We start from the raw sequence: 15,723 nt of genomic DNA, 5'->3' as shown, positions 1-15,723 counted from the left end.
GTGTACAATTCAATGATTTTTAGTAAAGTTACTGAATTGTGTAACCCTCATCATAATCTAGTTTTAGAGCATTTTTATCACCCCAGTAAGACTTCTCATGCCCATTGATAATTAATCCCCATTCTCACCTCCAGCCCCAGACAACCACTGATCTACTTTTTGTCTCCTTAGAGTTGCCTTTTCTGGACATTTCATATAAATGGAATCATCCATATGTATATAATCATACAATATGTGGTCTTTGTGTCTGGCTTCTTTCATTTAACATGATGTTTTTGAGGTTTTTATCCATGTTGTAGCATGTATCAGTATTCCATTCCTCTTTATTGCTGAATAATATTCTCTTGTATGGATCCTGTAGTTTTTTTTTTTTTTAACTTATTTATTTTATTATTTTTTTTAAACGTGATGATCCATTTATTTATTTATTTATTTATTTATTTATTTATTTATTTATTTATTTTTGGCTGTGTTGGGTCTTCGTTTCTGTGCGAGGGCTTTCTCTAGTTGCGGCAAGCGGGGGCCACTCTTCATCGCGGTGCGCAGGCCTCTCACTAACGCGGCCTCTCTTGTTGCGGAGCACAGGCTCCAGACGCGCAGGCTCAGTAGTTGTGGCTCACGGGCCCAGTTGCTCCGCGGCATGTGGGATCCTCCCAGACCAGGGCTCAAACCCGTGTCCCCTGCATTGGCAGACAGACTGTCAACCACTGCGCCACCAGGGAAGCCCCTATTTTTATTTATTTATTTATTTTTGGCCATGCTGTGCGGCTTGCGGGATCTTAGTTCCCCAACCAGGGATCGAACCCAGGCCCATGGGAGGGAAAGCTCTGAGCCCCAACCACTGGACCACCAGGGAATTCCCCTGTAGTTGTTTTTAGACTTAAGTTTAGATGTCCCAAAGGTATATCCACCCCTTACTGTGTATGCCAGACGTGACTATGAGTATGTATGGTAGACAGTACCCAAATACAGCCACCAACGATGTCTCCCCTCCCTGGACCCACTCCTTACATTGATGGGTGGAGTCCGTTTCCCCTCCTCCTCTCCCTAGAATCTGGGCTGGCCCTGTCACTTGTCCAATAGATGTAGCAGAAGTAACATCCTGGGACATCTAAGCCCAGTTAAGAGAACTGGCAGCTTCTGCTTCCTTCTCTGAGAAGCCAGGCATCATGCTGTAATGAAGTTAGGGCTAGACTACTGAATGATGAGACAGCACAAGGAGAGAGGCTTTCAACCACAAGAGGCCATCTCAGATGTTCCAGCCCCAGCCAAGCTCTCAGGTGAATGCAGCTGCATGAATGACTGCTGTTACATCATGTGGAGCTGAGAAAACACCCAGCTTAGCCCAGGCAACCCATACAAGTAGAGATAATAAATGATTGTCATTTTAAGCCGCTCAGTTCTGGAGCCATTTTTCATGCAGTGAATCTCGGTTACCTAACCTAAACATAATGATTTAACCAAACTCTTTCTCTTCCATTTTAATTCTTATTGATTTTGTTCTTTTTGAGTTTGTATAGTTGTATTGTATTCTACAGAGATTTCTAATGGGCCTTGACTTTAATATCACTTCCTGGCTATTTGTGGTACATTGAAGAGTTTTATGTCAGTCAACCTGCTTCCTGATATTCACGTGCTGAAATACTGAGACAAAAATTTTTAAATGCTGTGAAGAGAACCACCTGGAGAGCTTTATAAAAATGGATTCTCCAGGGTTTCCCTGGTGGCACAGTGGTTAAGAATCCGCCTGCCAACGCAGGGGACACAGGTTCAAGCCCTGGTCCAGGAAGATCCCACATGTCGCAGAGCAACTAAGCCCATGCGCCACAACTGCTAAGCCTGCGCTCTGGAGCCCGCGAGCCACAACTACTGAAACCCACACGCCTAGAGCCCGTGCTCCGCAACAAGAGACGCCACCACAAAGAGAAGCCCGCGCACCGCAACGAAGGGTAGCACCTGCTCACCGCAACTAGAGAAAGCCCGAGCGCAGCAACGAAGACCCAATGCCGCCAAGAATAAAATAAATAAATAGATTTATTTTAAAAAAATGGATTCTCCATCCTCCTCTCCAGTCCCTCATTGTGATGGATAAGGAAACAGTTTCCAGCTGCTCCCATAACAGTGTACAAGTTAATTTAATAATCTCACCAGGAAAGCTATTTCAATAACTCAATTAAGTATTTCCTGAATTTTGATTAAGGGAAAATCAGCACGTTAAACACTGTGTATAAGGACACAAAAGGTATCAAAATATAACCCTTACCCTAAAAAAGTCTAGACTCTGGTTGCAAAACAAAAAAAAAATCATGTCAATATCAGATTAACATTAAGTCAGCCTGCTCTCTAAGTTGCACAACTCTAAGGGGCACCATTCACAGAGAAAATGATGTGAATTATGTCTCTTTGAAGCTGTTTAACAGACTGCACAGGAGACACAAAACTCGGTAATTGTTACATATAAATTATATCTCAATAAAATGAGGAGAGGAAAGGGAATGCCCCCCTTCACCTGTGGAGAGCCATCTCTGCCCCCTCCCCATGAATTAAGTCCATGAGTTATTGTCTCGAGGCTGGCTAATCCGAGGACCATATCCTTCTGGCTGTCACTGAGTCCAAGCCCATACTGCTCGCCACACAACAGGCCAATAAATCAAGAGACGAGTTGTTGGGACAAGGAATAGCCACTTTGTTTGGAAAGCCAGCAGACCGAGAACACGGTGGACTAGTGTTCCGAAGAACCATCACACCTGAGTTAGAATTCAGGCTTCTTTTATACTATATAGTTGCTTTACAATGGTGTGTTAGTTTCTGCTGTATAACAAAGTGAATCAGTTATACGTATACATATATCCCCATATCTCCTCCCTCTTGCGTCTCCCTCCCACCCTCCCTATCCCACCCCTCTAGGTGGTCACAAAACACCAAGCTGATCTCCCTGTGCTATGCGGCTGCTTCCCACTAGCTATCTATTTTACATTTGGTAGTGGACATATGTCAATGCTGCTCTCTCACTTCGTCCCAGCTTACCCTTCCCCCTCCCCGTGTCCTCAAGTCCATTCTCTATGTCTGCATCTTTATTCCTGTCCTGCCTCTAGGTTCATCAGAACCTTTTTTTTTTTTTTTAGATTCCATATATATGTGTTAGCATACGGTATTTGTTTTTCTCTTTCTGAGTTACTTCACTCTGTATGACAGACTCTAGGTCCATCCACCTCACCACCAATAACTCAATTTCATTTATTTTTATGGCTGAGTAATATTCCATTGTGTATATGTGCCACATCTTCTTTATCCATTCATCTGTCAATGGACACTTAGGTTGCTTCCATGTCCTGGCAACTGTAAATAGTGCTGCAATGAACACTGTGGTACATGACTCTTTCTGAACTATGGTTTTCTCAGGATATATGCCCAGTAGTGGGATTGCTGGGTCATACGGTAGTTCTATTTTTAGTTTTTTAAGGAACCTCCATACTGTTCTCCATAGTGGCTGTATCAATTTACATTCCCACCAACAGTGCAAGAGGGTTCCCTTTTCTCCACACCCTCTCCAGCATTTATTGTTTGCAGACTTTTTGATGATGGCCATTCTTACCAGTGTGAGGTGATACCTCATTGTAGTTTTGATTTGCATTTCTCTAATGATTAGTGACAACAAGACAAATATTATTCTCTGTTCTGCAACTTTTTATCTGTGTATGAATGGAAGAGAGTTATACCTTTAAAGGTCAGAGCCTTGAGAATGGGTTATCCTGTATATTTTAGGCTATAGGCAACATTCTCAACTAGTAGCAAAAGCAATAGAATACAAAGGTTAAAGTAAAAGAAACAGAACCAATGTGGAGTCAGATCTGTTCTTCCCTATTACATGGCCACAGTGACTGGCTAAGGAATGGACATGTGATGCAATCAGAGCCAGTGAGACACAATGTCTAGACTTTTACTGGGACTGTGAGAAAGCGAAACTCTCTTTTGGCCAACTGGATTTAGAGCTGAGAGTATAAGCTTAGGGCTGTTAACAGCCATCTTGCCACCTCACAGGGAAACCACATCTGAGAAGAAAACAACATATTAGAGAAAAAGAACTGGGAACTGTCAAGAGAAATTGGACCCTTGACATTGGATGTCATCAACTGAACATTGGTATGTTGGTATACCAATGTTGGTAAATTGGATGGTATTAACTGAACATCTCTTTCAAGACACACTACAATCTAGTTCCTGTTCTGGACTTCTCTTTCTTTTTTTTTTTTATTAATTTTTATTGGAGTATAGTTGCTTTACTGGACTTTTCAATTCTGTGAGCCAAAACACACTCACACACACACACACACACACAAAGACATACCTTTTACTGTTTAAGCCAGTTTAAGTTGGATTTTCTGTCACTTATAACACTTCCTCTTTTTTAAAAATTTATTTATTTATTTATTTATTTTTGGCTACATTGGGTCTTCATTGCTGCACATGGGCTTTCTCTAGTTGTGGCAAGCAGGGGCTACTCTTCATTGCAGTGTGTGGGCTTCTCATTGCGGTGGCTTCTCTTGTTGCAGAGCACGGGCTCTAGGAGCGTGGTCTTCAGTAGTTGTGGCATGCAGGCTCAGTAATTGTGGCTCACGGGCTTAGTTGCTCCGTGGCATGTGGGATCTTCCTGCACCAGGGCTCAAACCCATGTCCCCTGCATTGGCAGGCAGATTCTTAACCACTGCACCACCAGGGAAGTCCCTAATACATCTTTCTTAGAAGCATGTTTTTCACCAATAAAAGGAGGATAGTACCTGCTACTGGGCTTTGGTGGGGTCTGAGTATTTTGGGAAGCATAAAGCCTATTCACCTATAAAGTATTATTCCTAATTCCTCTTTTCTGCTCCTGCCTAAGTTCCTCGCATACTAATACTTTTGAACATAAAACATAATGCTATACCAAAAGAACATTTTCATTACCAAATATGCCTATTCTCTGTTCAGGGACTTCTGATCCCATCTGTTCCACAGAATTTTTCATATCATAGAATTCTTTGAAACCAGATCAGCAAAGTTCTGTTTCAATGAACCGTTTGTTCCCTAGGCCATGAAAATAGCGTCTGCAAATAAGATCCTATGTCAAAAATGATGTTTCTGAAAACATTTTACCTGTGATATATGCCAACACGCTTTGGAAATGAAATTGCCTAGTAAATTTGTTGCTGATGTTTAGTAAATTTTCACTACTGCTAATTAGTTAAAGTCTAAGTTCTTTCTGGTTTCTTGATCTTGGGACGTGCTGCTCAAAAAAGACACAGCCATGTGGGAAACTGACAATGAAAGCCCTTTGGTCTTTATTCAAACAGCAGAAGATTTTCTTTTCAATAATCAACTGCTCATTTTACTTTGGTACTTCTCTTTTTCCCTCATTTCTGCTTCTCCTTTTTTTCCATGACTCTTAATCCAGCTTTGAAATTTGATTCTTTGATTTGATCCATCTGCAATATTTATTCCTCAAAGCCATCATCAATGCCTTTGCAGAAATTCATGTGATGCCTGTGAACATTAGAAGACAGAGAGATATTAGAAGACAAGGAGATATTAGATGACAGGGAGATTTTAAAAATTAGCAAATAGAAACAATACTTTGGTATGTGAATTCTATCTCAATAAAGCTGTTTATTAAAAAGGAAAAAAAAAAAGCAATGAGTTAATACTGACCCTGTCCCCCAAAGAACCAATACACAATCACATACTGCTTCTCCCCAGAAGAAAACTGTGTCTGGGGTTCACCAGCATGAAGGATGGTGACATTCTTCTCTCAGTATCCAAATAAAACCCAGCAAACCCTCCTTCAAGTGTTACCAGTGAGGCATGTGGACTCACAGTGAGCGGATTGAACTGATAAAGGCATTTTATCTACCAGGATTTAAATGTGCCCTTTAAAGACTAAAATCAATTCCAGTGTCCCTCTTTATACTCTGGTGGTACCCATGTATACACAGCAAACCAGCCATTAGGAAAGAAGCTTTGCATCTTTCCACATAATCCAAAATGATGGCAAATTATGATGTAGTAATTAAATCAAAACCTTACATAAGAAGAAAATATCTATGGACTGGATATATTCAAAGCTACCTTCTTTTTAATTTTATTTTCCATTTTTTATGTTTTATCCCACTTTGCCAGTGTTCTCTCCTTGTAATTCATTCTCTTGCTAGGCTGAACTTACTGCTACTTAGAATGGCAGATATGACAGTAAAAAGATGATGTCACCCTTTAGCCAAATTGCACTATTATTACAGAATCCCTTATACTCTCAGTCATTTATCTCTGCCAACATGCTCCATGGGAAGGTTTTCCAGGGCAGATGTGAGCTCCCTCGGCAACAAAAGTGGTGGAGAGTGCACATTCATTTTAAAATCCTGAGAGGTAGAATTTAGTAAATCTTGAGATTTGGGAAATGTATTGTGAAAAGGAGACATCTAATGGCCTTAAATCTGTCCTGATTGAAAACCTCAAAGAATCTTGAGTTTGAAACAATCCCCCAATTTTTTCTCCTTACAGAAATATTTTCATCTAAAAGCATGCTTTTGACCCATGAAAATATTGTGCAGACTAGTCTCTTTTGTAAATATATGCGTAGATGCTAAGAAATGATTTTACATTTTAGTTGTCATTTGATTAGGAGTTGGGTAAAAATTAGTAAAGGATAACTATGCAAGGTTCCATCAAGTGCACAAAAACAGCTCAAGATCAAATGCAGGCATTAGAGATAAAGGAAGGACTTTTTGAAGAGGAAAGCAAGCAATCAGAGAAATGGTATAAAACAGAAAAAACAACCCAGGAAATGAGAGTAAAAAGAGAACCCAGAATAAATTGGGTTCATTTGAGGGATACTTTCCCCCATATCTGCTCTTCCTCTTTTCTTCCCCAGTTCTTTGGAGTGGTAGGTAACTTTTTAAAATACATTTTCTGTTTCCTCTTGTCTTATTAAAATATAATACACACACACAGCAAAAATTCCAATAGTATCAATACAAAAAGGGATACAAGGAATGGGAAATCTCTCTTCCATTCCTGACCCCAGCTCCCTAGTATCTGCCTCTCTGTCACCTCAAGAAGGCAAATACTGTTGCCCCCTTCCTGAATCTCTTTATTTGTGTGTGTACCATGGACCCCTTAGCTCTCTGCTGAAGACTATGGATGCCCTTCTCAGAATAATGTTTGAAAGTAGGTAAAATGAAGTACAGAGGATTACAAAGGAAACCAATTACATTGAAATATGATTCTACCCAGGAAGGCCTTAGGGATCCCTGGGCTGTAGGATAAGAGCCTCTGCTCTTACGGTTCTTGTGCATGTGCAATCATGTACATGTCCGTATCTATCCTTTCCCACAAATGGCATCGGGCCTTCTGCAGTGGGTGCTGCTGGAGTTCTGCCCAGATCCCCTGTACAGCCAGTGCATCCATTTTCCGGCTGCTGTGAGTGTTGGCAGTTAATGGCTCACAGCTGCCCCCTTCTACAGGGAATCGTCCTCCCCACACCCACACTGTGGCATGCCCAGCCAACACCGGGGTACCAATGGTTGGCTGACTCCTAGTGCAATCCAAGCTCCAGAGCTCCACGTGGGATCAGGCTAAAGATGATATCCATTAATACCATCCCCTTAGGGCTTCCCTGGTGGCGCAGTGGTTAAGAATCCACCTGCCAATGCAGGGAACATGGGTTCAAGCCCTGGTCCGGGAAGATCCCACATGCCGCGGAGCAGCTAAGCCCGTGCGCCACAACTACTGAGCCTGCGCTCTAGAGCCCACGAGCCACAACTACTGAGCCTATGTGCCACAACTACTGAAGCCCGCTTGCCTAGAGCCCATGCTCTGCAACAAGAGAAGCCACCACAATGAGAAGCCTGCTCACTGCAACGAAGAGTAGCCCCTGCTTGCCGCAACTAGAGAAAACCCGTGCACAGCAACAAAGACCCAATGCAGCCAAAAATAAATTTATTTATTTGTTTGTTTGTTTATTTTTTTTTACACACACACACACACACACACACTGTATTTTATTTTTACAAGAGATAAATAGACTGACACCAAGCATTGTACATGGATGACCACAACAAAAGCAACAATGATTGCAATTACCAAACATGAAACACACTCATCCTATGTCATAATATTGACATTCAGTCCAGTAATCCTCCACTGTAACAGCTCCTTTACTTTGCAGTGAAAATTGATTTGTATGTTCTTTGCCTCTGAGTCCTTGTGGGATTTTTTTTTTTAATTCAGACAGAAAGTCACAAAAATTATACTCATCATCATCAGTTCACTCAGTCCCATGTAATTAATTTTTTTTTTCATCTTGATCTTTTGTTAGCACTTTTATGAGTTCATCAGTTTTTCATTAGAGTTCTGAAAATGCTTATTCATTCAGTTCAGCAGAGAAGCCTGCGCACCGCAACGAAGAGTAGCCCCTGCTCGCCGCAACTAGAGAAAACCCGTGCACAGCAACAAAGACCCAATGCAGCCAAAAATAAATTTATTTATTTGTTTGTTTGTTTATTTTTTTTTTAAAAAAGACCATCCCCTTAGCTTTTTCCCCTGCACTACCCCACCCCTCGTGCCCCTGGGAGCAATCCCCCCTAAAAGCCCAGGAATCCCTGTCTGTCTCTGCTTTCAGAAATCCTGACTCAAGGCACTCATTCACCATCCCTTACTTTGACTTTTATATTTATCGATTTTTTGCTTTTTTTTAATATATATATATATTTATTTGTTTGTTTGTTTATTTGGCTGCGCACTCGGGATCTTCGTTGCAGTGTGTGGGATCTAGTTCCCTGACCAGGGATCAAACCCGGTCCCCCTGCATTGGGAGCATGGAGTCTCAACCACTGGACCACCAGGGAAGTCTCATATGGATTTTTTTTTCCATATCGATTTTTTTGAAAGACATTCCATATCTGTATACATGGATCTGTATACATGGATTCTTTTAACATCCACATACTAATCCATTCAATGGATTTACCATAATTAAGTTAGCATATTTCCAGCACAGTCATTTCCAATAGTTCCTCTCTGAGAACTTAAAAATCTAATTTTTACATGTTTAAATGTAGTTATACTGACTTACCACATTTTAAGCACAAACGGTCCACGACTTAGGATTTTTCAACTTTACGATGGTGAGCAAGAGATACACCATTCAGTAGAAACTGTATTGGGAGTTTTGAATTTTGATCTCTTCCGGGGCTAGAGATATACGGCCCGATGCTCTCTAGTGATGCTGGGCAGCGGCAGCAAGCTCAGCGCCCAGTCAGCCCCTGATCACAGTCAATACACTTACAACCATGCTGTACCCATAAGCCCATTCTGTTTTCCACTTTCAGTGCAGTATTCAATAAATTACATGAGATATTTAACACTTTATTATAAGAGAGATTAGAAGATTTTGCCCGACTACAGGCTAATGTTAAGTGTTCTGAGCACCTTTGAGGTAGGCTAGGCTAAGCTGTGCTGTTGAAAATGCATTTTCAACAAACGATATTTTCAACATAACCCCATTGTAAGTTGAGGAAGATCCGTATCTAATTAGTTGCTGAGGAGTCTTTCTTCGACTTCATTAGCCACAAAACTTTAGAACCTTGCTGTCTTTTTGGAAGAAAGCTTTATTCTCAAAGCAATTTATATTTCAATTTGACAAACTGTAGAGACTCCGTTAGCTCCTAACCCTTGCATCTCTCAACCCCCCACAGCACCAGCCTCTAGCACCAGATCAAGGAACACTCTCCGTTCTAAACAGGAGAAAAAACAGGCCCCGCAAATGCATCACTTGGACCCTCGAATCTTTGGACCTCAGTGCTTAACCTCCCCACCAGCAAGAGGAGTAGATGCTTCTCTGGAATCTGGTAAGAAACTGCTGGATTCCCGTGCTCTCACACACCACCCCACCAAGGAACCTGTTCCCAAAGACAGCACAGCCTAATCCCCCAGGGGGAAGAGAAGCGGTTCCTCTCTGCCCCTCCCATTGAAAGGTGGTTCCCCTCCCCCTTCCCAGGGTAGCACTTGGGGGCGTTTATTTGAGGCTGACCCTCACCTTTCAAACAGCCTTCCCAGGCGTAGGAATTTCCCCCAGTGTAAATTCCCCTTCCCCAGGACAGAAACCAGAACGCACTCTTCCCGCCCAGCAGCTGCTCATAGTGTGCAGGATGATAAACCCAGAATAGAGTCACGCAAGGAAGCAGGCGCTGCTCAAAATGCTAGTTCTGATCAGAATGGAAGAGAGCCCTGAAGATCCCCAGGTGGGCAGTGGCAGTAGGGTCTCTGCTGGGTTCGTTCAATGGGGTAAGTTCTGTTGCTCACATCTAAGAATTAAGACTGATAATTTAATTCACGTTTGTTTTTCTTTCCCTCAGAGGCTCCCCTCACCTCCAACCGTGAAAAGATGCTTGGTTTCACTCAAAATCAGAGAAATGCAAAACAAATCAAGGGAAATATTGTTTTCTACCTACCAGATTGACAAAGATGAAAAAGTTCAATGCCCTCTCGATACCTTGGTGTGAACATGGGAAAACGTGCTGCCAGTGGGAGAATAAACCAGTACAACCTTTACAAAGAGAACTGGGCTATGAGCTATTAAGTGTGAATGCAAAACCCTTGACCCAGCAATGTCACCAACAGGAATTTATCTAATAGAGGCAAGCAAACTTTTTCTTTAAAGGAACAAGTAGTAAGTAGTTTAGGCCTCCAGGCCAGGTATCACTGCTGCAATTACTCAGCTCTGCTGCTGTAGTTTGAAAGCAGCCAACAGACATTATGTAAACAAGTGGGCATGGCTGTGTTGCAATAAAACTTTATTTAAAAAAACAAATTGCACGTTGAATTTGGCCCGCAGGTTATAGATTGCCAAGCTCTTCTAGGTACCCTTGAACAAAAAACAAAAACATATATACTGGGGCTTCCCTGGTGGCGCAGTGGTTGAGAATCTGCCTGCCAATGCAGGGGACATGGGTTCGAGCCCTGGTCTGGGAAGATCCCACATGCCGCGGAGCAACTGGGCCCGTGAGCCACAACTACTGAGCCTGCGCATCTGGAGCCCGTGCTCCGCAACAAGAGAGGCCGCGACAGTGAGAGGCCCGCGCACCCCGATGAAGAGTGGCCCCCGCTTGCTGCAACTAGAGAAAGCCCTCGCACAGGAACAAAGACCCAACACAGCCAAAAATAAATAAATTAATTAATTTTTTTTAAAAAAACATATATACTGTATTCTTCATAGCAATAGCCTAAGAATGGAAACCACCTTCATGTCCATCAAGAGAGGACTAGATAAGTAAATTATAGCACAGCCATTCAACAGAATACTTGCAGCCACTAAAAAGAAGGAGGCAGCTCTATGTGCACTGATAAGGATTAATATCCAAAATTTATCAGATTTTTTAATAAATTAAAACAAGATTTTTTTTTACAATTCTTTGCATTGGGGTTATTGGATAACACCATGTTGAATATCTTTAATCCCAGAATCTGCTTATTCTTTTTTTTTAATTGAAATATAGTTGCTGTACAACATTATACAAGTCACAGGTGTACAATATAGTGATTCACAATTTTTAAAGGTTATACTCCATTTATAGTTATTATAAAATATTGGCTATATTCCCCATGTTGTACAATATATCCTTGTCACTTATTTTATACCTAATAGTTTGTACCTCTTAGTCCCCTACCCCCATGTTGCCCTTCCCCTTCAAATTTTTTAAAATGCAAGGTGGAGAGCAGGGTAGAATATAATTCCATTTTTTGTAAAAATTATATATATAATTAATATTTACACATTATATATTTGCTTATTCAGGCATAGCACATATCTGATGGACACAAATGAGACTGGGGAGGGAAACTAGATGGCTGGGGGACAGGAGCATGAGGGAGACCTTTTCTCACTGTATGCCCTTTTGTGCCCCTTGAATTTTATACCATGTGCTTTACCAATAAAGAACAAATAAATGCAATTTAACTTTTTTTAATGCATATACTTTTTTAGTAGTGTTCTGGATCACCAAGTATAAACAGGAAAATAAAGCAGGGCTCTGGACAGCAGACCTAGCTATTTCCAAAGTCCCCTCCCGTGCCCAGAGGCTGCATGGTGTCCATCAAAGAGCATCACAGAGGGAATCAGGAGACTCGGCTTCAAGTCCAGCCTCTGTTACCAACCCTCTGCGCTGCCCTGGACCAGTCACCTCATCTCTCTGATCATCCCTTTCCTCTTCGGTACAATGGAGGCAATAGTACTTTTGAGCTATGTGATATAAAATAATGTTATTGTTATTGGGGAAATCTATTAATGTCTCTGGGTCTCTTTCCTAATCTACAAAATCAGAAAGTTGGATAAAATGAGACTTTAACTCTCAAATACATTATTCTGTTAATAAACAAAGTTGTCATTTACAAGAATTCAGGCAGAGTCATGAGCTTGGCAAACAAATGAGGATCTCTTTTTGCTTATCTCAAGAGAGTGACCTCCAAGTCCAAAAAGAAAATAAGATATATGTTTACACTTAGAGAGCCAGGAGGTGGGAAAGGGCTGCCTTCTTCCAAGGATACCACCTCTTCTTTCCTTGGCCCAGCTAACCCAGCGGTTGTCAGCCAGGCAACTTCATTTTTTTTTTTTTTTTTTTTTTAGCTGCCACTGGGTACAGAGCAAGCTCTCTTGGAAAAAAAAAAAAATTAGGAAATGTCACTCACAAAGAGGGATGGATACATTAACAATGTCAAATAATAGACTCATGAGGGCTGACAAAGAAATGGAGGGGCCATGCAGGGAGGGCCCCCTGCCGCATCCTGACTTCTGGCCTTTGCTAAGAGCTATCATTTGTATTGTTTCAGGAACTCCAGGGAGATGACAGGGTGGTGATAAGGAAGAGCAGCATTGCAGTATCCTCCTATTTCTGAGAATTTCTGGTTATTGTTAAACAAAAGTTTGGAGAAGTTAAACTGACAGGAAGTAACACACGTGTTGAGTTATAAGGTGGCAAATGTTGTGAAATCCGTCTTCAGAAAAGTTCAGCTGGACGAGTGTGCTGATGTGATAAGGAACAGAGCTCCCAACACCATCTCAGCTGGTGGAATACTCTTTTCCTTTCCTTCTTCATTTCCGTGGGCTTGGGATAACCACCCAGCCACTCTGAAAAGAATGTTGCAAAGGCTCTTCATGTCTCTGGCTTCAAAGAACGTTTTACTCTTGAATAAACCATGTTTGTCCTCTCAATCTTAGAACGAAGGTAGCCAATCCAATCTAAGACATTTTAACAAATCACAGACTCTCCCTGGACATGCAGAGAGCATGGTGGGGATACACATCCAAAAATGATGGGCTGAGACAAGAGAGAAGGGATGTGGGCCTTAAAGCTGCAGAGGAAAAAGAGGGTGGGATTTCAAATGTGAATTAAAGGATTACACTTTCTCTATGAGAGGTGGGAGGAAATAGTTATTACCTAAATGATGCAGGACATAAGGGTTTGTTAAAAAATTTTGGTAGACTATGGGACAAGCAGAAATAGGATGGAACAAATGAACCTATCTATGAAACAGAAACAGACTCACAGACATAGAGAATGGACTTGTGGTTGCCAAGGGGGAGGGGGTGGGGGAGGGATGGACTGGGAGTTTAGGTTAGTAGATGCAAAAACTCTTACATATAGAATGGATAAACAGCTAGGTCCTACTGTATAGCACAGGGAACTCTATTCAATATCCTGTGATAAACCATCATGGAAAAGAATATATAAAAGAATGTATATGTGTGTATAACTGAGTCACTTTGGTGTACAGCAGATATTAACACAATATTGTAAATCAACTATACTTCTGAGAATTCCCTGGTGGTCCAGTGGTTAGGACTCAGCACTCTCACTGCTGCAGCCCAGGTTCGATCCCTGGTCGGGATCCCACAAGCTACACTGCACGACCAAATTTTTAAAAAAAACAAAAAACTATACTTCAATAAAAAATAATTAAATAATTTTCTAAAAATTTTTTTAAAAAGAGATCAGCAAGGGAGGAGGAAGGTGGGCTTTCCTGGTGGCGCAGTGGTTAAGAATCCACCTGCCAATGCAGGGGACACAGGTTCGAGCCCTGGTCCAGGAAGATCCCACATGCTGCAGAGCAACTAAGCCCATGTGCCACAACTACTGAGCCTGTGCTCTAGGGCCCACAAGCCACAACTACTGAGCCCGCGTGCTACAACTACTGAAGCCCGTGCACCTAGAGCCCGTGCTCCGCAACAAGGGAAGCCACTGCAATGAAAAGCCCACGCACCGCAACAAAGAGTAGCCCCCGCTCACCGCAACTAGAGAAATCCCAAGCGCAGCAAGGGAGACCCAACAGAGCCAAAAATAAATAAATTAAATTAAATTAAATTAAAAAGAGAGAAGGAAGGGTGGGAGGGAAGGATGGAAGGAAAGAAGAAGATAGATATATATCTATGCTCAGAAAATGTACTAGGTAGAAATATATCAATGTATTAATAACAGGGAGTGAAACTATGGGAGATTTTTTCTACTTATGGATTATCTGTGTTTTTTACAATGACTATACATTAGTTTCTGTTCATTTGTAGGTAATGATATCATGCAAATGAGAACTAGTTATTTCTGGTGAACCAATTATATTTACAAGTACTTTAAGTAATTTTCATGGAGCTCAAAAAAAAAGAAAGGAAGAAAGAAATAGGATGGAAAAGAGAAAAGAAATCAGAGTTTGGAGCAGAGAAAGGTTTGTTGCAAAGGCCAAGCAAGGAGAACAGGTGGCTGTGGATTTGTCATTTAGCTGATGTATTACAATGAGCGTATAATGAGGCTCAAGGTCTATGGGAAGTGGAATCTTCCACTCTCTTGGGCCTAGTTGGTTCTAACCAGTTTTTATAATATCCTCAACAGCTGTGTCATTCTTTTAATGGTTATGCCTTGCCCTCTTCTTTCCTGTCTCATAGGGGAGCCATAAGAGACAGTAGCAGTAGAGCTGCCACAATCCCCAAAGGGATAACGGGAAGGAGAGCTTGCCTGAAGCTAGAAATGTTAACAAACTCAGGTTCAGCTGCTCAACACTTGAAAGCCAAGTGTTGGTTGGAAAGAAAAGGAAAGGTCACTTTATTCAGGAGGCCAGCAACCTGCAGAGAAGGTGGATTCATGTCCAAAAACCAACTCAGAAGATTCTGCTTGACCAAGAAATTTTGTAAAGGGAGAAAGAGAAGTCAATCATTTGGGGAGGGGGTCAGAGTCTTCCACTGTGTGCAGACTTTCTTCTGATTGGTTGGTGGTGAGGTAATAGGGCGGTGTTCCAGGAATCTTGTGCTTAGCGTGAAGTTGCCATCCTCCACCTGAGTGGCAGCCTTAGTTCCTGCAGACCTCAAAGGTATTGTTTACGTATCTTCTTTGAGGAGGAACTAGAACGCTGCCCCAAGGCTGCACTATTGTTTCTTGATTGTTCCTTCTTTGTTTCTGCATTCCCTTCCCTGATAAGCAAGTTTGAATCCGCCCTTTGGAACTCAAGGAAGGTCAAGAAAGGTGAATGAAGCCTATTTCCTACAAAGAAGAAACAGGAGGACTTGGAAAGGATTTGTACAGGAGGGCCCCACAGGGTCCTGCTCCATTTCAGAAGGAGAGAGAGTTGTACAGAGTGGGCCACCTAGACAAGAGCAATGACATTCTGCTGAGGGACACAGTGGCCTCTGGCAACCTCACGGGAAGGAAATGA

At 41.8% G+C, this 15,723-nt stretch overlaps 1 long non-coding RNA gene across 3 annotated transcripts in view; it reads right to left on the bottom strand.

Moving 5' to 3' along the window:
- Nucleotides 1–5,295: 5,295 nt before the first annotated feature.
- Nucleotides 5,296–15,723, bottom strand: part of LOC309658595 — a 31,589-nt gene continuing 21,161 nt past the window's right edge. For 2 of the 3 annotated variants that reach the window (XR_014262294.1, XR_014262295.1), the window contains one exon: nucleotides 11,207–12,676. This is a non-coding gene — a long non-coding RNA (uncharacterized lncRNA). Of the gene's footprint in view, nucleotides 5,521–11,206; nucleotides 12,677–15,723 lie in introns of those variants that run through there. The other variant, XR_014262293.1, reaches the window with a different exon arrangement.

This window comes from Balaenoptera physalus (genome assembly GCF_965194825.1).
Source record: "Balaenoptera physalus genome assembly, chromosome: 3".
Lineage (NCBI taxonomy): Eukaryota > Metazoa > Chordata > Mammalia > Artiodactyla > Balaenopteridae > Balaenoptera > Balaenoptera physalus.
Note: the sequence above shows the minus strand (reverse complement) of the source record. Positions and strands in the feature narration are given on the sequence as shown.